Source organism: Siphateles boraxobius, unplaced genomic scaffold (assembly GCF_051911475.1).
Source record: "Siphateles boraxobius isolate OS27281-9 unplaced genomic scaffold, OSU_SipBor_1 98, whole genome shotgun sequence".
In the NCBI taxonomy this organism is placed as follows: Eukaryota; Metazoa; Chordata; class Actinopteri; order Cypriniformes; family Leuciscidae; genus Siphateles; species Siphateles boraxobius.
In genome coordinates this window covers 93,189-113,911 of record NW_027509228.1, presented here as the reverse complement: position 1 = coordinate 113,911, position 20,723 = coordinate 93,189, and the positions used below count along the sequence as shown (strand labels likewise).

The window sequence follows — 20,723 nt, the reverse complement described above, 5'->3', positions numbered from 1 at the left end:
ACAGTACTATAACCTAACCCTAACAGAAAACTTTATTTTGTACTCACCTTTAGGACACACTTTTAGTTTACATTAAAAAAAAAACGGATATCAAACATGTATATATATTAAAATTTTAAAATAATTTAAAATATACACATATAAACAGTTAAGAGTATATACTAGCCTAAATATTTACTCAAATACACACTCAAAATGTTGAAAACAGATTAGATCTTGTTCATCACCAAGCAGGTTATCTCTGATAATATCAAAACAGCCAGATATGGAAGGATTAATTGGTTTCAATCAGTATAGTAGTAATAAATGGTCACCGTGATTTTGCCAAGTAAGACATGTTCAACAGGATCAACCTATTTTGTTGATCCTGGAATAACATTCCTGTCCCAAAATTTAGTCCTTACCCTATCCCTACCCCTAAACCTAACCCTGCCCATAACTTTTCCCTAAAATCAGAGGGAAATGATAGGTGAATAACACTGATGTTGAAGCACCTCACCCTATTGCTAAGCCTAAACTTGACATAAACTGTAAACTTGTCCCTCAAATCTGATTGCTTGATCTGAAGATGTTGATCCAGGAACATGTAGTACTTGGTGAAATCACATTCACCAGTAAGGTCTAATAATAGCAACTAGTGTTCCCAACTACTTTCAATGGAAAGTAACTGCTCAAAAAAGTTATTAAATGTCGCTAGATGACGTAATGCACTTTGCATTTGTTTTCTCTCCTAATCTGTGCTCACTGTATTTTACTCCAAATGTGCAATAAAGCTATTCTCATTTACATATTTTCTGCCAGACAACGGAAGGAGTATGATATAGTGATCTGACTACAGATCAGTCAAAAAAAGTTTTTTTTTATTTTTATTTTATCATGGCAAAGATTGACCTCTTCAGAGACAGTCCAGTGCCTGGTGTGTGTCTCTTCTTCCCCCCTCCCCTCTCATACTGTCAGTGTCCTCTTACTGCCACCCCTTTATCACTGTTTAACTAGAGTAACTGGGCATTAGCAGGAGCTGGAGCTGGAGTCCAGCTGTGAGGATTCAGTTTCTGGAGGGAGTTCATGATGCACACATGGCCAACAACTGAAGATTCACCTAAAACAGCAGTGTGTGTGTGTGTGTGTGTGTGTGTGTGTGTGTGTGTGTGTGTGTGTGTGTGTGTGCGTGTGTGCGTGCGTGTGTGTGTGCGCGCGCGCGCGCTCGCGTGTGTGTGTGTGTGTGTGTGTGTGTGTGTAAGAGAGAGAGTGAACATCTTGAAGTGCTTAGAGAGTGTGGCAACTGATGTGACTCTCAGTCAAAGGTTGAGTTGACTGTCACAGATTGATCTTCCCGAGGTTACCACAACAGTCTATTATTTAATGTCACTATTCAAACTAGCAAATATAGGCTAGAACAGAATTTAACTTACATGTTTAATATTGCATGTGTTTTTCTGTGTTAGTAGCCTACAAACTATGACAATTATTTTTTATATCAATTTCATGTAATTTAAAAAACACTTTAAACATACAAAATACAGAATGTAAAATCGAAAAGCATCTTCCCTTTTTCTTCATACAGTTTACAAGGAAAAACATTAGACTTCAAAAGTCACATTAGAAGTGATGAAGTTTCAAAACGTTAAAAAAAAAAACTTTTCTCAGATGAAAAGACTGTTAATATTATCAAAACGTCACATTCAGATTCCTCACAGTGTGTCAGTTTTGAGATTTGTGAAAAACTGCTCGATTCATCCTGATCCAAAAAGCAAGTTTAGAGCGAAGCGCACGAGTTTCTGATGGTTTTACGCGCTCGATACAATACTATAAACACATTTACTACAACAAAACATGCGTAGAGGAATGAAAGCAGACTTTTGTCTTACCGTTATTCGATGGATTCGCTGAAGGCTGTCTGCGGTGGGCTGTCAGATCGGTGTGTACCTGGCTCGTCTTTGGAGAGGAAGGATAAAGCGCACTTGCTGGAGTCCCACCCTCTCCAATCACTGTCTGCTCCTCTCCAAAATCATGCAGGACTTTACCACATCAAACAAGGGTCCAGCGATTGATGTGAGGAGCAAGACTGTAGATGGGAACAATGCCTATGGAGTATTGACTTTAGATTTTCTATCTTCCGTTTTTTTCTTTAAATCACATTTTGGTTGACAAAATCGCCATAGGCTATTCAGATTCACCACTATAAATGACATTAATGAACTTTTAAATTGATATTTTGAGTCAATTGCCTAAAAAGGTTAGTTGTATATATATAGAGATCTAGTTTACTTTACTTTTTTTTTTTTTATTTGTCAAGTTCCTAAATGATATTATATCTGTGTTGGTTTCATATGTTTTTGAGTCTGTTAAACCAATAAACCAATAACGTATACATATATACAGTATATATGTATATATATATATAACACATACTTACGCAAATAAGTACTGAATAATATTTATTAAGTATAGGCGTATGTATAGTAACGGTTAGTGTTTGGTCAGTTACTTGTAATTATGCATAATTTACTGTTATTACTAAAGTAAGTAAGTAGACGCGACAAATTTCTGTATTACAAATTTGTAAGACCCGACGAGTAGTTTGTTGAGGGTTGATTAGTGAAGAAGGACTACACGCCTGCGCGTATATGTATTCAAACTGAACACGTGATGCGCATGTGCGCGCTGTCAGCATTTTCGTGGGTTCGCGTTTTTGAGGTTTGCGCAGAGATAACTGATAATAATTTGCACCTTCGAAACTATTTCAGGGAGTGCGTTCTCTGGGCGGCCGGAGCGTGTTAAGAGTTTTCTGTTAGAACGGTGTCGTGTTAGCGGCCACTAAGTTAACAACTAATGATCTTCGCAACGGAAGTGAATCAATCAAAACTAACTTAAGCTGGACAATAACTTTATCCTAATGCTGTTGCACAGCCTAAACAATCTGTTACGGTAATTTCTACCATCACTGTAAAGCTGCTTTGAAACAATACTGTTAAAAGCGCTTTATAAATGAAGGTGACTTGACTTGACTTATTGTGCAACTACATCACCTTAAAATGAAGTTAGCAAAAGTCCTAATATAGTTTGATGTAATTTAAGTTGAAATTACAAACATCCAAGTTAATTGTACTTACAAATTAAAGGCAGCAACTGTTTTTGCTTTATGATATGAGCTGTTTGTGTTTTTATCAGTTATTCACACAAGCTCTTCCTGGGCTTGATGGCGTAACAAAAGTTCAAGAGGAAGTGGAGCGAATGACTTTTCCCAGTTCGTACGCCGGTGTCCAACAGCCTGCGCTGATTCGGTGACGGCGAGGAGGAAAATGTCCATATAGAGAGGAAAGGGAAGAGAGAGCCGGCCGGGGGTCACAATGAGTGGATTTCCTCCGGTCATGTCTGTCCAGCAGGTTGCGAGGCAGGGAGAGGTTTAGGGAGCGGTTTTGTTTGGACGCACTGTCCAAGGTCCCTCTTTATGCTGCTGGTGGGAGGACGCCAGTTTCAGGCCCGAGCGATGATGTGCTGCTGAGTTAGGATGAGTTTTGGATAGGAGAAAAGAGCTATTTATCGTGCCTGGTTCCTAAATACAGCTGCATTGCTTTGACCAGATGAACAAAAAAAGATGAGGCCTGGGTGGCCGTGACCTGCGTGCGTGTGTGTGTTTGTATATGCATGTGTGTATTGGAGAGAGACTCCACCTGTGCGTGACAGAATACAGTGCGAGAGAAAGCGTGGATTGTCTTCTTTATGATCTGATCTGGCCTTGTTTGAAACAACAGTATATTTACTCAGAAGTGACAGTTGTGTTATCACATCTGTCTGTTTATTATGTGCTTGAATAAAGAGTTTTTTTTTTTAGCATCATTGAGATACTATTTGATTGTCATTTTCTATTTTTATTTTTGATTACGTTTCAGTAATTTTGTTGAACCCTTTTTTTTGTCTGTATGGTTTTTATTAACATTTAATTTCAGTTTGAGTTTGACTTATTTCAGTAAATTTGAACTAGTTCGTCGGGACAAACCTTTATGTTGGCTTAAGTAATGTTGTTAGCATGTCTTAGCTTGTATCTAACATTATTTTGCATGTTGCTATCATGTTTTTGTACGTTGCTAGCATTATTAAGCATGTTGTTAGCATGTTTTAACACGTTGATAGTATGTTTTAGCATGTTGCTAGCATGAATTAGCATGTTGCTAACATAAATTAACACATTGTTAGCTTGATTTAACATGCTTCTGGCATATTTTAATGTTTAAATGATTTAATATGTTGTTAACATGTTTTAACACATTGCTAGCATGAATTAACATGTTGCTAGCATTTTTTAGTATGTTGCTAGCATGAATTAGCATGTTGCTAACATAAATTAACACATTGTTAGCTTGATTTAACATGCTTCTGGCATATTTTAACACAATGATGTTTTATCATGTTGATAGCAAGTTTTAGAATGATTCAGTATGTTGTTAACATGTTTTAATAATTTGCTAGGATGAATTAACACATTGCTAGCATTGTTTAGTAAGTTGCTAGCATGTTTTAGTATGTTGCTAGCATGAAATAACAAGTTGCTAACATGAGTTAACACATTGTTAGCTTGATTTAGCATGGTTTTGGCATGTTTTAACACATTGCTTGCATGATTAAGCATGTTGCTAGTATGTTTTAGCACATTTCTAGAGATAGATACTTGGTGAATGAAGCTTAAATACTCTATTAGAGTACATGTACAAAAGTTTTCACCCCCTCAAAGACAGTAGATGAGATTTATCATGGTCTGTTTAGATCCAATCAGTTAGAAAAGTCTGACCTGAGTTTGGTGGTTGTAGCTTTAAAGCTCTAGGAGGAGACTAAGTTTAGGCGCCGTTTACACAATACCAAGTGGCCGTTCATTTACTCGACAGCGCGTTTTGTGGACCTGAAAACACAAAGTTTTGTAAAATGGATTTATAAAGAGCAAGATTTTGAAACTATAACATTATCATCACCATGTAAATTACAAAAACGCAATGTCATGATGTCATGCACACGTATGTTACGTTCAGTCTACAGTCGTGTAGTGTTTCTTTATAAAGTGACATCACCACCTACTGGCCTGGCAACAGAATACATCAATGTTAGTCGTTTTCGCGGATCTACGATAGCATTGTTGTTTGTGCACAAAAAATTTAAAAGTTTTCAGTTTTTAGAACATCGTTGTTGTATAATTACCCTTTGTCTCAGAAGAAGAAGAAGAATGATGTGCTTAAATAGAATTTCTTTATGTTGGCTTGACAAAATAATTGCTAAAATAAAACCAGTTCACTTTTTTAATACTTTATTTAATTCCAGTTAACGTAAAAAAAAAAAAAAAAGTTTTTTATGGTTTTAGTTAACTGTAACCCTGGTGAATAAACAGCATTATTTCAATAAAATCATTTTCCAAAGCATTATTTTTTTCCCACCAGCAAACTCAAACAGCCCACGAGAGTGCTGAGTTTTTATCAGCGGGCCATTCGCATCTCGTCTGAAACACCTTGCGGATGAGTGATAAGACCTCCACGGCTGCCCCACGCGCTCATTTGTTTGAATTAGAAAGTGCGTGGTCAAAGATCTTCCTTGAAAGTAAATCTGGAGGTGCTTTCAAGTCCAAGGTGAGAAGCGTGAAGAAGTGGCATGTATCGGGGGGGAATCACTCTGAAGCTGCGGGGCAGAGGAATCCCAGAGGGCTGAGGAAGGGGCAACACATCAGGGGCAAAAGGGTAGATGCATGACTGATGGCCATGTGCTGAGAGACAGGAGAATAGATGCACCCCTTCTGATGAGCCAAATTGAATAAAAGGCAGTGAATGTGATCCAGATCTTCCTCATGTGCCCACAATGCTGTTTCAATTAACACGATGAGTGCTTCAAAAGAGCTGCACATGATCCAGCTCTCCAAGCCTCACACCTCCCTTATCACTCCATAGCTTTCATCCAGCCTCCTCTCTTTCCCTCCGCACTCCCTCCTCTGTTTGTTTTTAATTGGTTTAGTTTACAAAGTTATATGTGGTGGAATTTCTGAACTTGTGATCGTTCACTCCATGGCTTATTAATTTCCTCTCTATGACAAACTTATAAAACGTTTTATAATCAGGAAAAAAATATTTTTCATGAGACATTTTCAGTTAAAATCATGTTTTCGATGATTTAAGACGAAGAATGTGTACTCTCAATCATTACCATCATGTTAAACATTTTAGAGAAAAAGCATTTAAAAAAATTAAGTCAAAATAACAGGGATATGCAGCAGAGGATTAGAAATTAGAATGTTTTTTTAGAAATGCAACATTATTAATTTTTAATAATTGTTTGTATTTATTTATTTATTTTCTTTTTGGTCACACTTTATTTCGATAGTCACTTTAGACATTCTACTAACTATAAGTAACTTTTCAACAACATGTCAACTAACTCTCATTAGAGTGTCAGTAGACTGTTAGGTTATGGTTAGATGTTAGGGTTCGGGTTAGGAGAACAAGTTGACTTGTAGTTGCTAAGTTACTTATAGTTAGTAGAATATCTGTTGGGGGACCAACAAAATAAAGTGTTAGCAGATATTAAGCAGACAGTCTACTAATACTCTAATGACAGTTAGTTGACATGTAGTTGCAAAGTTACTTATAGTTAGTAGAATGTCTAAAGTGGACTATCGAAATAAAGTGTTACCTTATTTTTTATTTAAAGTTAATTGACTGCTAGTTACAAGCAAAAAATTTTTTTAAGCTTTCAAGTAATCAGATGAGGCACAAATTTAAATCCATCTGATGTATGGATGGATGGATGGATGGATGGTTGGAAGGACGGATAGATAGATAGATAGATAGATAGATAGATAGATAGATAGATAGATAGATAGATAGATAGATAGATAGATAGATAGATAGATAGATAGATAGATAGATAGATAGATAGATGGATCTATAGATAAGTCCATGGAAATCGTTTCAGGAAATTGTTAAGGCAAGTTTTTTTGCTTTCTCATGCCTTTATCACTTTTTCCCCCCCTTTCCGTTGTTGCCATTCTCACGCTCTCTCTGTACGTCTCTCGCTCTCCCTCTCTTTCTCTCTCCAGGTCACGCTATACATTAAACAGAGCACTTTTCCCTCGCCACCAGCTCTAAACGTTCATCACTCACTGCGTCTGACTGCTTTACTGCTCGTGTCCGTTCTGCTGTCGTCACGGAGCGTGCAAGTGCAAAGCTCTGTGTAAAACCAAATCTCACAGATCTGAAACCGTCCTGCACACTCCATCATGCTCAGGAATCACCCCTCACACACACTAAACTGTTGCATAATTGGATTGAAAAGTCTTCCGAAGGCAAAGGAATATGGTGTCTAGTTGCTGTTAGACCTTAAAAATTAATAAATCACGACAACATCAATCCTTTATTATCTATCAGAGTCTGTCTATCCATCCTTACTGGGGATTCATAAACATTTAGCTTGCACAGTTTTAGTTTAGACAGGTGATATTAATAAGCTTTTATTACGGTCATCCCGATTACTGCAGGTTTCTTCTAGCGATTTGAGGAGGGGAAAGAGCGAAAGATAGTGTGAGAGAAAGTCCTCCCACTCATCTCTCGCAGGAGATCTCTCGGTTCTTTGATTCACTGCCCGGATCTTTCCCTAAAGAAACTGCCCTACAGATGTTGCTCCAGCGACTACAAAGAAGGAGGTCTTTATGAAGACAGAGTCTATTTTAGGCCACCGTGTTTCCGAGAGGTACGGGCCTGATATATTTTCTGCTGAAGCCTTGTTTTTATTTCTTGCTGAGGTATTTTTAGATAAAAGCCATGGATATGATGACAAAAGAGAGCGCATAACGTTTCATGACAGTATCGACTCTTGATCACCCAAACCCAAGTATGGAGCGCTAAACAAAAAAGCTCTACAACTGGAGCACATGAGAATAAAAAGAAAGGCTGGTACTGTAAAGACATCGCATGTTTGGACCAAATGTGGACATTTTATTTGGATGGTCAATTTTGATAGACATTCTACTAAATATAAGTAACTTTGCAGCTACATTTCAACTAACTCTTATTAGAGACTTAGTAGAACTCAAAACCAAGCTGATATATGAGTCTCCACTCCTACACATCGGTGTAAAGTAACTGTGCTTCATTAATATACTTAACTTTTATTACTAAGAACTCTCATTAGAGCATTAGTAGACTGTTAGATTAGGGTTCGGGTTAGTTGAATAAGTTGACATGCAATTGTAAAGTTACTGATAGTCAGTTGATTGTTGAATGTCTGTTGATGAGCAACAAAATAAAGTGTTAGCAAATATTAAGCAGACAGTCTACTAATACTCTAATAAGAGTTAGTTGACATTTAGTTGCAAAGTTACTTTAGTTAGTAGAATGTCTCAAATGGACCATCGAAATGAATCTTTTACTAATGCTGACTGGAACATTTCTCAAAGATGAATGCAATGGTGCCAATAATGCAGGAAGCCCCGTTCTTAAGCCCTTGATATTATCTTTAATTAAGTCGCCAATCCTTTGGACGAGGCCTGCTAAGTCATACAAACATCCCCAGTATTTGATTCCTTGGTAAATGTAGCTTGCTCCAGATGTTCAAGTTTCTCGAAGGTCCTAGCAACACAAAGGCCAGGCTAGGACTTCTGCCCTTCCACCGGGCTTCGCTGGGCCTCATAACCTCCGATACGCTCCCCGGTCGGGACACTTGTGCCGGAACTCATTCTGAGGAGCTTTGTTTGTCCGAGGCAACCTGGGAGCAGGGAGTGTCGTTCGGATGCTGTTGACCACAATCGGATACAGTTTTGCTCTATGGAGGTGTGAACCATGGCCAACAGTGAGAAAAGGTCATAGTGACTCAAGAACCCTGCATGGACTGAGTTCAGTGTTAAGAAGACATGTGTTGCTGTATTACATAAAACAAGTGATTTCCCTTAAAGGGATAGTTCCCCCCAAAAATTAAAATTAGTCCATGATTTACTCACCCTCAAGTCCTAGGTGTACATGACATGCCTCTTTCATACGAATAAAATCAGAGTTTTATGAAAAAATGTCTTGGCTCTTCCAAGCTGTATAATGGCAGTGAATGGCCGGCTCTGGGGGGGTTTCTCTTAGCAGAGAAAGAGAGTGTAAAAAAACGAATTATTCAAACTTAGTATATCAAACCAAATAAATCTTCTCTTAGGTCTACTATTGCAGGTGTTTCACCTCAGAGTGTGTCTTTATGGAGACGGATCACAGCACAGTTTAATATGTGCCAGTGGAGCAGATTGTCTGTTTGGAAAGGAAGAAAAGATGACTAAAAATAAGGGCAATCCAACGATGGAGCAAACATTAATTCTCAGTCTTGATAAGATACTGGGATCATTCCAAGACAAACAAGCCTCCACATCCAACAGCACAGAACTTCTCTTCATTAGTGCTCGAAAATCTGACATTTAAAGCACACACACACACACACACACACACACACACACACACACACACACACACACACACACACACACACACACACACACACACACACACACACACACACACACACACACACACACACACACAGAGACACTATAATTAGGAAGGAAGAGTTGTGTGGATCACAGTTTTCCTCTGTTATTCCTCTTTTCACAAGAAAAAGTGCCACACACAGATTAATATTAGTGCACCCCTGTGTGTGTTTGTGTGGCTTTTGGGGGAAATGTCCTTAAAATGGTCTGTTCCGTGTGTGTACTGATGGGCCATGGTAAGACTTGAGTGACTCCAGCTGTCATGGTCTCTGTTTATAGCACAGCTTTCACGGCAAATTAGAAAGCCACAAAAAGGATGAGAGATAAACTGTTCCAAAACTTTCAACTGATTTATAATGGTTTTTAAGCAATCACTCAGCTTCAAATCAATTCTGATTATCACAATTAGCATAAGCTATACATTTATAATATGAAATATTTTTGTTTTTTGGAAACTTATCATAATAACTCCTTACCGCTGAAGCTGAGATCGTTCGCCAGCTTTGTGGAACGGTACGCGATGCGTTAGTGTATGAACAAATCTGGAAAAAAATGCTTGAGCGTGGATTCTCGAGATTGAAAGTGCAGATCATTAGTAAACTTGAGACGCTGCGTAAAAAAATCCACCAAGTGCACGACTACAATGGTAAGAGCGGTAGCGGAAAATTAGACTGGCCTTTCTACAACACATCCTGACGTCACGTGTCTTTATGTGTGTGAACGCACTCAGATGTCCTGAAAATCACTGGCAGTGTGAATCATAGATATCCATAATAAAGGCTAGATGTCTTACGGCGGAGTCTCTATCGTCATCGCCGTCGGCCATCTTGTCACAGGCAAGCTTTCTGGTGGGCTCTGTGGTACCTGATGTAAGATGAGTGATCAGCGCGAACACAAATGCTCTTATCTCGTTGAAATCTTGACAGATTCACAAACGGTTTGGTTTCTTACAAACGTTATTAACGTGGCTATAATTCTGGATGATTATTTATTTTATACACTTATTATTCATAAGTATACAGTGTGAACTACATCTCTGACGTTTATTACAAACCAAACCGTTTGAAAATCGGTAGAAAATTGAGCAAGTTATGGTTATTTAAATAGTGCATGCAACATTAAAACACAACGTTACGAGTAAGCGAGCTGCCTCTGACAAGATGGCCGCCAGGTGTGGACGTCGACCTCCATTGGCCAGCAGCGCAGACGAGACATCTAGCCTTTATTATGGATATCTATGGTGTAAATGGCCAAAATCCAAAACCCAAAATCAAATGATCCCGGGACAAATCCCATGACACATTATCCGTGTATTTTCCGGAATCTCTGTGTGAAAGGGGCTTTAATAAGAGTTAGTCTTTGAATCATTCAACCGATTCGTTCAAAAACACAGAATCATTCACAAACAAAACACCTCTACTGTATGTTTCTGCCTAAGTCATACGGCCTAAGTCGTCATTGATGTAGTTGGTGAAGTTTTCAGAATTGTGATGGAGATTTGGAAAGCCTACATCTTTTGAACTAATAATTGCAGATCTTGCAAATAAAGAAATTCCATACAAACACAACAGTATCTGGACACTAATCGTTTACATATAGTCCAATTATCTGTTGTATAGCAATATCCACTCACGAGATTGCGTCATGACCATATATCAGCATATATAATGAATTAATGAGGCTATAACCTTTTTAAATAATAATCCTGTGGGCTATTTACACGACACAATTTTCAACTAAAAACATAAAACTTGTTATGCGTTTTGGCCGTTCGTTTACGCGACAACAGCGTTTTGGGTTCCGGAAAACACAAACTTTGAAAACGGTGTCAGTGTAAACAACAAAAACGCGAATCTCTGAAGACGATGACATCATGCACATGCGTATTACGTGTTCAACATATAGTGCTTCATCGCCATCTAATGGCCTGGCAGCAGAATACAGCGTTTTTTGTCGTTTTTCGCTGATCCGTGTAAACGGGGATTGTTTTGACAATGGTGTCGTCTGTATGCTGAAAATTCATGAGGAAAAACGTCTCCGTTTATCTTGTAAACACCATCGTGTATCGTTATCGTGTAAACACACCCATAGACCCGAACCTGGTCCCATATCTGTGATGTTCAATATCCATTTAGTACATCCATCAAAACAGTTCCCGCAATGGCTTTCAGGTGTTCCAGCTTATGTAAGGATGTAAGCAGAGTGTCATAACCTGCAGACCATCTTGAGGCTGTATTTGCTGTTTCCGGATGGGAATTGATGTCTGTCCGTTGGGAGATGGAGAAGATCTGGGTTCAGCTGAAGGGTTTAGATTACAGACACATAAATAATCAGCCCTCGTTCCCATCAAACTTCACTATAAAATGGAAGAACGCCCGGATTCTCACAACACACACACACACTCACTAATGCTAATGTGCTTATTATGTACAGCCAACCAGACAACAGTATGACAAACCACACACACACACACACAAACTAGACTACACCAACCACAAAACAATAGGAGTATTTTTAGCCGTGGTTCAAGGAAGTAGCGTCTATCCTGTAGTCTGATATTCAGTGAGGAAATGGATTGAGCTCTACTTCTTTTTCTCTCCATCTCTTTTTTCTTTGCTGGTGATTAAAACCCTTCGTTGCTCTTATCAGCAGTCTAGTGAATGTGGTTTGTTCTTGTCCTATATTTAATCTGAGCTCAAATCGGGGGCCCCATGCAAGCCTCTCGTCCCAAAGACTCCTTCACCTCTGCCCACATTATCTGCCTCTTCCCGCCTGCGTACATTCATTTATTTTAAACTTGTAAGATGAAATTACATGATAACTGAGGAAGATTGCAGCAGGGACGTCCTACACAGGGTTTTTAGCAAACTGTAACTAAATCTGACTGCCAATGATTGCCATGTATTTTTGTTTAGCTGTGACATTTTGTTAATCATTTTCTTTGTGTCTCATGAGAAAAAAGTTACCAAACAATATGAGGGTGGGTATTGCTGATCCATGAAGTTCTCTCGATCTCTACTGTAACGCAGATGTAAGTATGAAGATACAGGTGTTTGTGTGAGGGAATGTGTGCCAGTGCGCGACACGTTTGCATGTGATTGTGTGGGTGCAGAGCGCTTGTGTTCGTCTGTGCCTCTAGATGTATTTTTGTGTATGTTGATGTACATGTCTTTGTGTTTGTGCTTATGAGTTCCTCTAACTCAATTACAGATGTTGTCAAGTGTGAGTCAGAGCTTGTGAAAAACACAGCAAGGAACTAAATATAACAGTGTCAAACAAGTGACCTTTATTGGTAAAAAAAAAATATATATATTATTTTTTTAATGAATGTTACAATAAAGTGTTTTATGTATATATATATATATATATATATATATATATATATATATATATATATATATATATATATATATATATATATATATATATATGCTCTGATCCAATTAATTATTAACTATATAGTTAATAATTAATTGGATCAGAGCATATATATATATATTTATTTATTTATTTATATATTTAATAATTAATCGTATCAGAGCAAAAAATTCACAATTTTGGGATAATATATGGTCAACAACATCTCACATTTTCAGTCATGATTTTATTATTTTTTATTCTGTTTTAGAAAAGCAAATCTTTGTGTTATATGTGTAATATATATAGACACTGATGGTTATGTATATTTTTTTTGGTCTCTTCCATAGCTCAACTCTGCCCTCTATCAGTCAATGGAAATTATTACAGTACTTTATGTATTCTGAAGTCTCTCTCTGTGTGTGTGTGTGTGTGTGTGTGTGTGTGTGTGTGTGTGTGTGTGTGTGTGTGTGTGTGTGTGTGTGTGTGTGTGTGTGTGTGTGTGTGTGTGTGTGTGTGTGTGTGTGTGTGTGTGTGTGTGTGTGTGAAAATGTTCTGTCTCTTTAAGGATGAGGAAGAATGTTGTGGTTTTTGCCAGGGCGTTTAGAGCAGTGTCCCTGCAGTCAGTCACACACGCACCATTTTTAGGCTTAACTCCCTGTCCATCCCTTGAGACAGGCATCCCATGTCATGTTGTGCATCTGATAATTTATTCTTTAGGTAACTCTCTAACTAAATAATCTGAAAACCCCCTCACTTATCAGGCAAATGTAACATTTGTCTGTGGCTTGGTCTGTTTCCCATTTCATACGTTTGTTCGTTGCCCCAGGGAACATGAGAGAAGGAGGGGTTCACTTTGTGCCTCCCAAAAAGGCCTATCTGTGCATACAAACACATTAGGCTTTAAAGTGACTTGCAAAATGATAGTAGATGATTGAAATGAAGGCTGAAAGTCTAGCAGCTGAGATATGGACAATTGTAAGCAGTTCGGATGTGGCCTTTCCTGCATCCCTGACATTGCTGATTAAGTAAATTTACTTAATAAAGAATGTGAGAGAAAAGTTTCATTGAATCTCCTTGTAATTGCTATGTCCTCTTATTCACGTTTGATTAGTGAATTAAATGGTGCCGAATATGAAATATGTTTTACTCATTTTATGTCACAATTATCTCATGTTTCTCGCTTTCTTGCCTCAAAACTAGCTCAAAGAACCCCCTAGTGGAGAAGAACCACCACAGCATGTTTCAGTGAGACAAGGGATCAATAGTATCCTGCTTTATTGGATCCAGATTTCAGCGTCGGAGCTACAGATGAATGAGTTTTGTAGTCTGGTGAGCAGCTCACGTGGAGTTCAAGCTGTCAGACACGTCTGGTGGGGGTTTTGGGGAGCAGAGGGGGCCCGAGAGCAAATGCCTGAGAAAAAGAGCATGGCACAGTAAACCTGAGAGTCCTGTCCCACTTCCCCAGGAACAACACGCTCTCTCACAGGCCCGGGCTGTGGACAGAAATGAGAGGTGACAGCGTATTCATTTCAGATGCTGCTTTCTTTAAGGGCCCGCTAAAAGCCTGTTGAATGATGAGTGGTCAGAGGATTTATTGAGGAGAGATGACTTTAAATTTTCTTAGGCGAGGTGTGCAGTCATATGCCTTGACTTGCTGTTTTCCACCAAGGATTTTTTTTTTTCATCCACATGGCCCTGGCTAGTATTAAATGCTAAGATTAATGCCCTGGACTTTCATAGAAGGCCGATGAATTAAATAAGAGCAGATATAACTAATAGCTGTGATTTGATGCTAGGTCTGGGTAAAAATATTGGTTTCAGATGAATGCAATCGTCATTTGAACAAACCTTACCCTGAAAACCTTTACAGCGCATCTCGTCCTGCTGGACTAGGAATCCAAAAGTGGCTTCGCTAATGCAGGGTTTCTCCAAATGTTTTGGGGGCCAGGGACCCCTAATAGGGCAGAAAAATGTCCAAGGACCCTCTCATAGTTAAAACAGTGATAAATATGTGTGGGAGTATGCTTGATTCCTTGGTGTAAATGGTCCCCATCTGTAAATATGCACTTTTCAATAATACAGCATTTTCTGAAAAATAAGTTAAAAAATATACAGTTAATTGAAAAATCTATAAAAACGTATAATAACAAACATTATGAACACATTATAAAGATGTATTTTATTTTATTATACAAATTAAATAGCCTAATAGTGGCATTCACCCTAAACTAATTTATTTAAAGCGAAACTCAAACTGGTGATGGGCTCCTCTCTTATTCGGCAAAAGTCCAAAATTTCCATATTCGCATGTACTTGGATGCTAAACTATTATTTATTTTGTAAACAAGGCTTTATACATTACTCTTATCCCAATATGCATGTAAAACAGCGTACTTCACATGCGCAAAAATTGTTTGGAGTAACAGTGTAATGGGACGGTGGTCATGACCGGCGCAGCCTGACTATTTAAATTGATTTTTTAGTTTGATGAATAGGCTGTGATATCAATTTAAAGATGCTAACTGATATGTTATTTGTGCGCGTTTGAACCACTGGCGCAATCACTTTTTTCTGTATAGCAGCTGAAACAACTTAAAATAGTAATCCCTCAGTTATGGTCATACAGATAAGAGTAAGACAACATTCAAAACTGTACATTCAAAATAAAAAATCCTTTTGTAAAATAAAGAAAACAAACAGGATGCGTTTGTAATCTCGTACTCCATGAAACTTCTTCTTGGAGCACGTCACAAAAATGAACCATAACACAGGGAATGAGAAATATGTCTATAAAAACCTTTAAAGCCCCACTGAAGTGCCTTGGAAAACGCAGCTTTGTAGAATGTGTTGACGTAATTTCCACTGAAACAGGAAGCTGAGGCGGGACATTTTGAATGGCTCCTCCCCCTTTTCAAATAGCGAATAGTGTTTAGTTTACCTCACAGACCGCAAGTCATACTTGACAGCACCACGGAAACGAATCCGACCGCTGATGATACAGATGGAAAACGGAATAAAACTCGAGCGTTTGAGCAATCGAAAACATATCTCCAGCCCATGTTGCTCTGTGACGTTTCAATGGTCCCTTTGGCCAGGCGGTCTTTAGGGGGCGGAGCTTTAGATTCTAGAGAACATTTGATTGGACAGAAGATGTAATGAGAAGCTGAAGTCCGTGGTGATGTCATAAAAATCTGTGATCCATTTTAGCGTAACTGAGAGACTAGTTTTGAATGCTCATATCTCCTAAATGCGACTTTTGTCATTATTTTGGAACACGCCATCTTATTCATAACCTTAAGGCAAACATATTCATACTAAAAGCTAAAAAAACGTGCATTTATTTTTTGCTTATTTGACGTTAAATGCATATAAGTCACTTTGGAATATAAGTCACAGCACATATTAGATGAGTAATATAGTCTACTTTCTACTGAACCCTCAGCTTGCACATGCGTCTTGCTTTATACATTCGGCAGTGTGAATATGCTAATCATTCGTGTCTAAACTAAGTAGCCTATACAGTGGATTTAACTCACCCATGTGTCATAAAACAGGAAAATGCAATACAAATAGTGTGTTCTGTGAAATAAATCAAAGAAAAGCATGTCTTTTGAGTTGTTACGCACATAACCGCACATAACACACAGTGCGAACAGTGTATGATTAGAATACATATTGCTCTTATAAGTCCGTTCTTTTTTCAGTGAATCAGCGCGACCAGTAGAAACACATTCCCGAAAATAACCACACTTATCAATTTAAATGAGTAGGTCAAAAAGACAATTTCCATATTTGAATCTCTATGACACAAGATACCGTATAATTCACAGCCTTATAGAGAAACTTTCTGAAATTTACCAGAAAGTCCGGTAACACTTTATTTCGATGGTCCACTTTAGACATTCTACTAACTATAAGTAACTTTGCAACTACATGTCAACTAACTGTCATTAGAGTATTAGTAGACTGTCTGCTTAATATCTGCTAACACTTTATTTTGTCGGTCCCTCAATAGACATTATACTGACTATAAATAACTTGGCAACTACAAGTCAACTTATTCTACTAACCCGAACCCTAACACCTAACCATAACCTAACAGTTTACTAATACTCTAATGAGAGTTAGTTGACATGTTGTTGCAAAAGTTACTTATAGTTAGTAGAATGTCTAAAGTGACTATCGAAATAAAGTGGAACCGAAAGTCCTTATAGATGGCATGTTATTTTGTCTAACTTTATAGTTTGCTATTCTAGAGGTATAAACTAAAATCCCTCTGAATGAAAGACAACCTGAGGTCCGATTAAACCAGATGTGTGACATTAGTGCAAGGTCATCTATTTCTGCGTTTGGATGGAGTGAACAGTCGTGATGCTTGGTGTCTTATTAGGAAGTTCAGCACTTTCACTGCCACTAAGGCCTTACCTTTATAAATGCTCTCTTATAAACCAACCACAGTGGTTTAATTTCCCTTTGCAAATTCTAAAGACACGCATGAGTGGTCTGCTGTTTGCATACAGATACATTTCCAGATCCAGTTTCACCTGTCTGTGAAATTCATATTAGAAACCATGAATCTGAAGAGTTCGCACTCAACACATGAAATCCATGCGAGGCTTCGTGTAATAGGACAGGAAAAAGCGAACAGCCTTTTCCAGGTGTTCATAACTATTAGTAGTTTTATGAGGGCTAAGGGAGTAGAGAATAAGATTTTGCAGAACGTCTTCCAATCTCCAGAGCTGAAATTACTAATATTAAGTACGAATGAGTCCGATTGGAGTTTAGTAAAGCCCTTGGGTTTATCTTGTTGCGTGTGGGCCTTGACGGGGTTAGCGTGAAAAGAGTTGCCCTGCCTTCGCTGGTGCCGGCATCTCATTTTCCCGTTCCCCTTGAGAACATAGAGAGATGTGGAAAATGAGCTATCTTCATCTCTTTTGCTCTCTTGCTTCTCCAGTTAAATAAATAAGACATTACGCTGGAGGACCCAGGCCTTCATTACTACATACTCGATGTAATCAGACACGTCTGTATGTTTCTGCATTCTTCTAAATAGACATATATTAGAGAGGTCCCAGGAGGTGAAGTTGGACCTTTGAGATAAGTCTCGGCTGCGAACACCAGCCATGGGGGCTGATCACAGATGGGATGCAGGAATTCGTCTCATCGTGAGAGACAGTTACATTTTTAACCGTTTTATGGAGCCGGATCTGGTTTGAATATGAGTTTAATCCTGATTCCCTTTAACCTATGATTCCTAAAAATCGTTTGGTACTGAATAGTAATACCGAAATTAACACCAAGTGATGAATAAAATATAAACTGTCGTGTTCAAAAGATGCTTAACTCTTTCTCCGGCGGGTTTTTATTTGTAATTTTTAATTTTTTTAAGTTGCCATGCAGCAACTGCCAGCATTTTTGATCATTTTCACTAAATGTTCATAGCTCCCAGATTATTTTGTTGTATAAATATCTGAACATGCAATATATATATATATATATTAGGGCTGGGAAAAGATTAATCGCGATTAATCGCATCCAAAATAAAAGTTTGTGTTTACATAATATATGTGTGTGCACTGTGTATAATTATTTTGTGTATATATATATATATATATAAATACACACACATGCATGTATATATTTAAGAAATATTTGCATACTGTATATATTTATTTATAATTATATATAAATATAAATTTTTAATATATAAATATAAATTTTTCTTGTATGTATACATGCATGTGTGTGTATTTATATATACAAAATAATTATACACAGTGCACACACATATATTATGTAAACACAAACTTTTATTTTGGATGCGATTAATCGCAATTAATCTTTTCCCAGCCCTAATATATATATATATATATATATATATACAGACCCTTTGCTTTAAAAAACAAACAAATAAACAAAACATTTTATTTATGCATGCTTCATGCATTCTTTTTCTATCAACACTTGTATGTGGGTAAGTTTCATAAAAAAGCAGCACTTTGACCAAAAAGGTGATAAAAACACATTTTTTTGTCAAGACAACGTCTGAATCGATTCAGAACGATGATCAAAACACAGATGGAGCAGATCGAGTCCATCAACACCCCCATTCGGTGTCATTAGGCAGTTTTGATTTATGTGCTGCTTAATGTTGATGATCGCGTTATTAAACATATGCATCTGCTAACATATGCTATTGCTTGTTTCTGCTTCTTTTTCACATTTCTTTTGATCAGGAGATCGAGTACTCTTTCAGAAGATGTGTCATAGCATCCCCTACCGTATAACTATGAAAACACGGAAAGCCGGAAATTTCTGTCAATGGAGGGGAGAGAGTCATTTAGGATATGTTTACACAACAATGATGTACTTAAAACGGAAAAGTTTTTCCTTTGCGTTTTTGAAAAGTTTCACGTACAGACGACAACATTGTCAAAACGATCCCGGTCACACTGATCACACGGAAAAGACTAAAATCGCTGTATTTTGCTGCCAGGCCCGTAGGTGGCGATGTCACTTTGTTAAGAAACACTACGCGCCTATAGACTGAACCCTTAATACGCATGCGCATGAAATCACCGTTTTCACAAATTCATGTTTTTGTAATTTACACAGATACTATAACTGTATAGTTTTCAAAAACTTTCCTAAAAAAAAATATAGCATTTTCAGGCCGCCAAAACACTACTGTAGTGTAAATGAATGGCCAAAATACATATAAAAGTGTTTTCCGTTTTTAGTTGAAACCGGTGTCGTTTAAACTAAGTTTGTCAAGACAGGAGATGGGCCATTGAGAGCAGTTCTTTGAATATCGTTGTATTTTCATTCCTTTAACATTCGTATCCCTCCTCCTTATTACTGAACTTGATATGAGTAGCTACAGTAACAGCTTTAAAGCAACAAGACAAAGGAGAGAAAATACAACCATTTTCTGAGAACAAACACTTGCAATGTTTATTGTTCTTTACTCCTGTCAAAAGGCATTTGGATGGAAGTGCGTCATCCAGCCATTGATGTGTTCTCAATCCAACACCGACATCTGTAAAATTACAGGAGTTACTCAGACAGAATATATTGAGAAAAAAAAATGCACAAAAATAATAAGAGGTGAAGAAAATAAAGATTTTCTGTGTTGGTTAAAGATTGCAAGAATTTAGCATTTTACATGTTGTAAATGACAGTCAGACGCTGCAAGTAAAGTGACGGTTGCCTTAAGATATGTTTCCCGTCTGGCTTAGGTGGCAATTTCCTGCTATTGTTCACAAGAATGTATGTGATCTTACGAGAACGTGGCGTGCGATTCCAAATGCTGTTTATCTCAGAGTTTACGGGCTTACCGAAATCATTCAGGTAAATTTAGACTCATGGGAATTTTTTTTTGTTTGTTTTTTGTTTTTTTCAATAGCCTACTATTTTATTATTAGTTGTCACATTTGTATATCAATCTAGTTTTGGGACCATGAGCTCAAACTAAATTATTACAAAAATCCTTTAGCAACAACACATATAATCCTAATCCAACTTATTGTAACAGTTTTTTTTTTATTACTGAGCATGTTGCACATTTTACATTGTGTAATAATTGTTTACAAAAGCAAGCAATTTGTATGGTAACACTTTATTTTAAGGTGACATTTACACATTACTACATTTACTTTACTAAATTGACTAGTAATAACAGTAAACTACGCATAATTACAAGTAACCACCCTAACTCTAAGTACATGTAGTTAATTAACATCACTTAGTACTTATATAAGTGCAATGCAACAAAGTCACCTTAAAAGGTATCACTTTATTTTAGTGTCCATGTTACATGTACTGACTTACCATAGTAATAACATTACATTATGCATAATTACATGCAACTAAC

The 20,723-nt window shown here is 37.5% G+C and overlaps 2 protein-coding genes across 5 annotated transcripts in view; both read right to left on the bottom strand.

Moving 5' to 3' along the window:
• The window catches only part of ets1 (v-ets avian erythroblastosis virus E26 oncogene homolog 1), a 54,767-nt gene extending 52,769 nt beyond the window's left edge, over positions 1 to 1,998 (bottom strand). For all 4 annotated transcript variants that reach the window (XM_077225037.1, XM_077225038.1, XM_077225039.1 and 1 more), the window contains exon 1: positions 1,869 to 1,998. The gene's annotated coding sequence lies outside the window, so the exon portion shown is untranslated. The remainder of the gene's footprint in view (positions 1 to 1,868) is intronic.
• The window catches only part of kirrel3b (kirre like nephrin family adhesion molecule 3b), a 648,233-nt gene extending 640,967 nt beyond the window's left edge, over positions 1 to 7,266 (bottom strand). The window contains exon 1 of the mRNA XM_077225055.1: positions 7,041 to 7,266. The gene's annotated coding sequence lies outside the window, so the exon portion shown is untranslated. The remainder of the gene's footprint in view (positions 1 to 7,040) is intronic.
• Positions 7,267 to 20,723: the final 13,457 nt, after the last annotated feature.